Raw genomic sequence first — 7,542 nt, forward strand, 5'->3', positions numbered from 1 at the left:
AACTAAGATCCCGCATACCACGGGGCAACTAAGCCTTCATGCCACAACTAGATAGCCCACGCACCACAACTAGAGAGAAGCCTGCGCGCTGCAACTGGAGAAGCCCACGCACGGCATGCCGCAACTAAGATCCAACGCAGCCAAATAAATAAATATTTAAAAACAACAACAAAAAAGGAGGCAGGCGGAGGACATGGAGGTGGGGGTGGTGTGTCTGTTCCGGGAAGGTTCCATAGCGTCCTGCTCAGTTACAGTAGAAATTAAGAATGCCCCATTCTGGCTTCCTGACTCCACTTTTTTTTTTTTTTTTTTTTGGCCGTGAGGCGCGTCTTGCAGGATCTTAGTTCCCCGACCAAGGATCAAACCCAGGCCACAGCAGTGAAAGCTCCGAGTCCTAACCACTGGACCTCCAGGGAACTCCCTACTCCATTTTATTTTATTTTATTTTTTATTTTTTATTTATTTATTTTTTTTTAATTTTAATTTATTTTATTTATTTATTTATTTATGGTTGTGTTGGGTCTTCGTTTCTGTGCGAGGGCTTTCTCTAGTTGCGGCGAGCGGGGGCCACTCTTCATTGCGGTGCGCGGGCCTCTCACTGTCGCGGCCTCTCTCGTTGCGGAGCACAGGCTCCAGACGCGCAGGCTCAGTAGTTGTGGCTCACGGGCCTAGTTGCTCTGCGGCATGTGGGATCTTCCCAGACCAGGGCTCGAACCCGTGTCCCCTGCATTGGCAGGCAGATTCTCAACCACTGCGCCACCAGGGAAGCCCCCTACTCCATTTTAAATGAGGTTTCTGTTTACTAATTTTCACACAGATCTCCAATTGTAGGAGTGGAATAGCTGGGCCATCCGGTAATTCTACATATAACTTTATGGGTAACAGCCAGTGTTCCCATAGTCGCTTCCCTATTTTACAATCCCACAGCAATGTATGAGGGTTCCACGTCTTTGTCAACACTTATTTTCCTGGGTTGGGGTGATGGGGTGTTTATTTTTATTATTATTTTTAAAATCACAGCCATCCAGAAGGCTAAAGTGGTAGCTCTGTGGTTTTGATTTGCATTTCTCCATGGACTAAAGGTGGTGACCATTTTCTCATGAATTGGCCATTATTTTCTTGGGAGAAATGTCCGTTTGGATCCTTTGCCCATTTTTTGAGCAGAGATTTTTATCTGTTTTGTTCCCTGCTTGGAGGGCCTGGAGGAGCACTCATAGGAACGCAATAAGTGTTGTTGAATGAATGAGTGAATGTGTTTCAGTAGGCAGTGGGGTTTGCACGACCCTCACCTGCACCTGTTGTGGGTCTCACCTGCGCTTATCACGCGGTGTGACTACATCCTTGCGGTGTGCATCTGCCCAGGAGTACCTGTTTCTGCGACCGTCCCCTACTAAGAACGACACCCTAAACTGAGAGGAGCCACTCCCCCCAGATTCCCACGTAGCCGCCTCCGCGGGCCTCGGATCCTGTTCCCGCGCGGTTACCCTGGGCCACCCGTGGTGCCACGCTTCCTGTATTGATTCGAATCTCGGGCTACGTCACGTCCTCCAGCGACGCCTGAGGCGCGCAAGCGCAGCCGCACGCAGGGGGGACGGGGTCGGCACACGCAGCGCGCCGGCGCGGGGGCGTGGCCGGCCGCGGGAGCGCGCCCGCCGGCGGGCGCCGGACGGCGCGGAGTCGCGACCGACGCCATATTAAGGAGCGGGGAGCCCGGGATACCGTCAGCGGCGACCGCGGCCGGACGCGGCGTAGCTGCGCTCAGCGGAGGCGGGCGCGGCGTGGCGCCGGGAGAGGCGGGGCCGGCGGAGCCAGCGGGCGACGGGAGCGAGCCAGGTGAGGCGGCCGAGGTCTGGGGACCCGCCCCCTGGACCCGAGCGCGACCCCCGAGTCGGGCGGGCTTGGCAGCGGCGTGGGCCTGCCCGGCCCCCGAAACCGAGCTGGCGGCCCGGCCCGCCGCCCCCAAGCTCAGGCCCCCCCCCACCCCTCGGGAGCCGGCCGGACGCCGGCGCGCCGCCCCGCGAGCCGAGCTAGGCCCAGGTGACCTCAGCATCCCATCTCCCGTCCTAACCCCCACGTCCGAGCCTCCGCCTAGAGCAGGCCCTGCGTGACCTCCGCAAGCCGAGACACCTGCGGCCCGCCACCTCCCCGCGCGGTCAGCGTCCCTATCCTTTTGTAATTAGCAGGTTGAGCTCTGACCGCTCCCCGCCCCAAACCGGGGGACTCCCCACTCCGTCCCCCAGAACGGCAGGCCCACGCCCTAATTGGCCATGGCAGCTACTAAACAACAGCTTAGAACCTTTTTAGGTTGGCAGGCTTCTGCCGAATTTGTATCCCTACTTATGGCCTGTTAATTAAGCCTCTTCATGACGCTCTCAGAGGACCAGGAGATCTCACTCTTAAATGGATCCCTGAAATGGAGGCAGCCTTTAAACAAATAAAGAAGACCCTAGTCACGCCCCGGCCCTAGGCTTACCAGACTTAACAAAACTCTTCTCTCTCTTTGTTCATGAGAAAATGGGGGTAGCTCTGGGAGTGTTGACACAATCCTTGGGACCATCTTAATGCCCAGTGGCCTACCTATCTAAAACCCTAGAGTTGACACTTTAGGGATGGTCTCCCTGTCTAAGGGCATTAGCTGCTGCGGCACTACTAACAGAAGAAGCCTCCAAACCGACAACAGGACAACCGCTTACTGTTGACACTCCGCACCAGGTCATGGATGTCCTTAATTCCAAGGCATTCCGTTGAATTTCAGATAGTAGAATCCAAAAATGTCAAGCTGGGGCTTCCCTGGTGGCGCAGTGGTTAAGAATCCGCCTGCCATTGCAGGGGACACGGGTTCGAGCCCTGGTCCGGGAAGATCCCGCATGCCGCAGAGCAACTAAGCCCGTGCGCCACAACTACTGAGCCTGCACTCTAGAGCCCACGAGCCACAACTGTGGAGCCCACGAGCCACAACTGTGGAGCCCATGCTCCACAATTACTGAAGCCTGCCCGCCTAGAGCCCACGCTCCACACCAAGAGAAGCCACCGCAATGAGAAGCCCGCGCACCACAACGAAGAGTAGCCCCTGCTCACCACAACTAGAGAAAGCCCTCGTGCAGCAACGAAGACCCAACGCAGCCAAAAATTTTAAAAAAAAAGAAAAAAGAAAAAAATCAAGCTTTATTCTTAGAGGGGTCAGAAATATCAGTCAAGCCTTGTACCACTCTAAACCATGCCACTCTCTTGCCCAGCCCAAATCCCAACACCCCTCTACTACATTCCTGTTTAGAAGTTGTTGATCATGCCTACAGTGCTAGGGCAGCTCTACAGGACACCCCTTTACCCAACCCAGATGCAGAATGGTGTACAGACAGCAGTCGTTTCATTTGAGAAGGTCGAAAGGTTTCGGGATATGCAATAGTCAGTTTAACAGAGGTGGTAAGAGTCAGGCCCACTCCATGGGGCAACTACCTCTGCCCAGAAAGCAGAGCTTATAGCACTAGCTGGAGCGCTCCAACTGGGAAAAGGACTACGAATTAACATTTACACAGACTCGGTATACGCCTTCCACGTAGTCCATGCTCATGCGGCCATTTGGAAGGAAAGGGCCTACTTACCACACCTAACACCCCAATCAAACATGGACCAGACATCTTGGACCTATTAGAGGCCATAAAATCCCCTAAGGAATTAGCTATCATCCACTGCAGGGCACACCAGAAGGACCTGCTGGACATAACCAAAGGAAATAATATAGCAGATAGGGAAGCCAAAGGGCCCCCAGAACGTCCTACAGGTTCTCCTGATCCGAAGTTTAGACCCTTCACCACCACAGTACTCACCATCGGCACTTAAAGAGGGACAAAACCGTGGGTTCACTCTAACCCCTGAAGGGTAGCTACAGAGCCCAGACACCAAACTTCTTTTACTAGAAGCCTCCCGATGGAAGATTCTAAACCACCTTCAGCAGGCTACCCATTTAGGAGCCAAATCCCTCTTCAGACTGGTGGGGACAATATTCACAGGAAAAGGAATCCTCTCAATCCTCCAATCTATATCCCAGGCCTGTCCGGTCTGTCACCGGGCCAACCGAGAAGGGGCTATAAACACCCCCGCTGCTGTTCCATCCAATCCAAAGGCAGGGGAGCCAACCAGGAGAAGATTGGCAGATGTATTTCACCCACATGCCCCCTTGTAAAGGCTTCAGGTATTTCCTAGTCATGGTAGATACCTTCATGGGATGGGTAGAGGCCTTCCCTACTAAGACTGAGAGCATCCGAGGTTACCACTACCCTCGTGGAACATATCGTACCTCGGTTTGGAATGCCACGCTCATTACAATCGGATAATGGCCCTGCATTTATTTCAGGTATGACCCAAGGCATCAGCGAGGCCCTCCAAATCAGTTATTATCTTCATTTGGCGCCCTCAGGCATCAGGCAAGGTAGAAAGAGCCAATCAAGCCCTCAAGAAATATCTAAGTTAGCAATAGAGACACACCAGACATGGATCACCCTTCTTGCTATTGCTCTCTTAAGAGTCCAGATCACTCCAAAGGCCAGGCCTCATATAAGGCCTTATGAAATCTGTGGAGGATCATTCTTAAGCACAGACCTCCTGGGCGATCCAGAGACCCATTTAGTACAGTATCTCCCAACGTTAGGATTGACTCTTAAGAATATCTGGGAATACCAGGACCAAAATAGTCCTAAGCCAGATCCCAATTTTTCAGAAACCGCTCCCCACTTACATCCAGGCGAGTGGGTATATGTTAAGAACCTTCCACAGGAATGGAGACCACTCGAAGCAGTGTGGACAGGACCATACAAAGCCCCGCTGGCCACCCCTACAGCTGCCAAAATACAAGGCTTTACTCTTTGGATCCACATGTCGTGACTAAAGGCAGCCCCTCCTCCAGAGGACAAGAATCCTCAATCCACCAGTGATTCACCAGATGCCTCCTATAGTTGCGAGCCTTTGGACAGCCTCCGCTTTCTCTTCAAAAGACAGGTGACGCCTCCCCAGCCCTCAAGGCTCGATAGCCTGATTTTTTAATCTTGTCACCCTCCTTTTCTTTTTCTGGGCTTTTTCCCTCCCATGGGTTATTCTATTCTACTCCTGTGGAACTGCCTCTTGGTATTTTTGTCTTAACTCAAATATCCCAAAGGTGGTATAACTCTAATTCCACCCGCACCATCCGCTCCTAATTTAAATGTGCACTATGAGTCAACTCCTCAGTCTGACCTTTCCATCGTCTCCCTCCGATTGGCCTCGGATTTCTGCCTCAGCACTCTGCTTTTCTCCTTATTACAAGATATAAACCTCCAAAACCCCCATCTATTGAATCTAACCCCAGCCCAACAACGACAGTACATATATCCGTTAGCATGGGACAAAACCCTCCAAGGAGACTTTCAAGATTATACCCCGGACCAACTTTATCAATACTTAAACATAGCCGCCTAAAAACCGTTCTGATTCTTCTCCCTTTTTCCATTCCTGTGCATACATACAGTCGACACCCATATTTACCGCCAGTTCAGGAAGCCCTCAATCTCCTCAGTCTTCACCGGGTTCATACAGAAACTGTTGGATGTGTACCACTGTCTCCAGTCAGTATGGCCTAAAGGCAATTCCCATTCCACCAGATGAATGGAACCAACTTGAATCCTATTTAGCCCCCTCATATTTCGATAGACCAGGATGGGCCGTCAATTCTAGAGTAAAACCTACAGTGGACCATATACTTCTCAACCACATACATCAGAGGCCTCACTATAACTTTCAAGGGCCCATATTCTCCTCAGTCTCTATGGCACAACCGGCTCCTCTATATGTATCCTCTCTCTCTTGACCAGGGCCCCCTGTAGGTAAATTCCTCAATATTTCCCAGGCCTGTAATCATACGTTCACCCTTTCCTGTACGCAAACATGGGTTTCCCTCGTAACTGACGACAAAACAAACTATCCCCATACTTACTATTTTGATTCCCCTTTCTACAGCATTTACTTCCCAAAACCTCCCAATGTTACCACCAATTGGACACAGGCTAGCTATTTTGGGACCTCCATCTGCCCCACCCCATCCCCAAGTTGTCCCTATCAGAACCACAATTTTTGATTCCAACCCTGTAATATTAAACAAGAAGACGACAGAAAACTCAAGACACCCGAGGACTATGACATAGGGTGGAACCCTACTATTCCTTCTTTTAACTGGACTTACAACTTTTCCCATTCCTCAAAGATTGCTTGCCTCTCCCCTTTAGCTGGAATGACTTTAGCTACCACCTATGGGGGCATAGAACATTCCCGTACTCATTTAGGGAAACCCTACTTCAACATCACTTTAGCAATCAATGCTTTTTTTAAAAAATTTTTATTTATTTTTATTTATTTTTGGCTGTGTTGGGTCTTCGTTTCTGTGCGAGGGCTTTCTCTAGTTGCGGCAAGTGGGGACCACTCTTCATCGCGGTGCGCGGGCCTCTCACTATCGTGGCCTCTCTTGTTGCGGAGCACAGGCTCCAGACGTGCAGGCTCAGTAATTGTGGCTCACGGGCCCAGCTGCTCCGCGGCATGTGGGATCTTCCCAGACCAGGGCTTGAACCCGTGTCCCCTGCATTGGCAGGCAGATTCTCAACCACTGTGCCACCAGGGAAGCCCCCAACATCACTTTAGACATCTGCTTAGACCATACAAATCAGCACCTATTTCCTTTGCTGATTCAATGTTTATTTATGCCTTCCAGCCAACTGAATGGGGACCTGTACCCTTGCATACATTATTCCTAACCTTACCCTTATCAGTGACCGTATCCTGCTTTCCTTATACTCTCAATCACAAACAAAAGCAGGCAGCCCTCACTGTAATACCAGTCTTAGGGATTATCATTGGGATAGGAACAGGCTCAGCTGGATTTTAAACTCTATTTTCACTGCCCCACAGCTCTCTCGAACTCACACAACAGATTGTCAACCTAGCAGCGCAAATTAACACTCTACAAGAACAAATAAATTCTCCAGCAGGAGTGGTTGTACAGAATAGGAGAGCTGTAGCCTTACTGCTAACCAAGGTGGGACCGGTGCAATGTTAAAGGAGGATTGCTGTTTTATTTGCTTATTTAAAGAGAGGGAGAAATGTGGTGCTCCAAGGACAAAGAAAAGATAAACTCAGAAGGCCAACATCGCCGGAACAGAGAGTTACGGGACTCATCACTCTGTCACGTAGCAACCATTCCGTCTTTGAGCCCTCCCAGCCATTCTGCCCTGCTCCTTTCACGTCCCATATAAGGAAGGGTATTTGTCCTGTTCTTCCCCCCACTCTGCACACTGGAAGTATGCATACCCTACCCAATCAGCAGATGACTCGCAAGTTCCTTTGTTCCCTGGCTATAAAAAGAGACAAGTAACCCATGCTCGGGGTCAGCTCTCCCTATCAGAAAGTCAGCCCGCTGTTCTGGCAGCGACCCTTCAATAAATTCTTTTTTACATTCTGCCTTGTGTCTGGAAATTCTTTTCCAACCCGTTGAATGAGTGAATGTGTTTCAGTAGGCAGTGG

At 50.9% G+C, this 7,542-nt stretch overlaps 1 long non-coding RNA gene across 1 annotated transcript; it reads left to right on the top strand.

Moving 5' to 3' along the window:
* The first annotated feature begins 1,644 nt into the window (after positions 1-1,644).
* LOC132363220 (uncharacterized) lies at positions 1,645-7,477 on the top strand. Its single transcript, XR_009502573.1, has 2 exons — positions 1,645-1,833; positions 6,931-7,477. It is a non-coding gene; the product is annotated as an uncharacterized LOC132363220 (long non-coding RNA).
* The last annotated feature ends 65 nt before the right edge of the window (positions 7,478-7,542 follow it).

Source organism: Balaenoptera ricei, chromosome 3 (genome assembly GCF_028023285.1).
Source record: "Balaenoptera ricei isolate mBalRic1 chromosome 3, mBalRic1.hap2, whole genome shotgun sequence".
NCBI classification, from domain to species: Eukaryota; Metazoa; Chordata; class Mammalia; order Artiodactyla; family Balaenopteridae; genus Balaenoptera; species Balaenoptera ricei.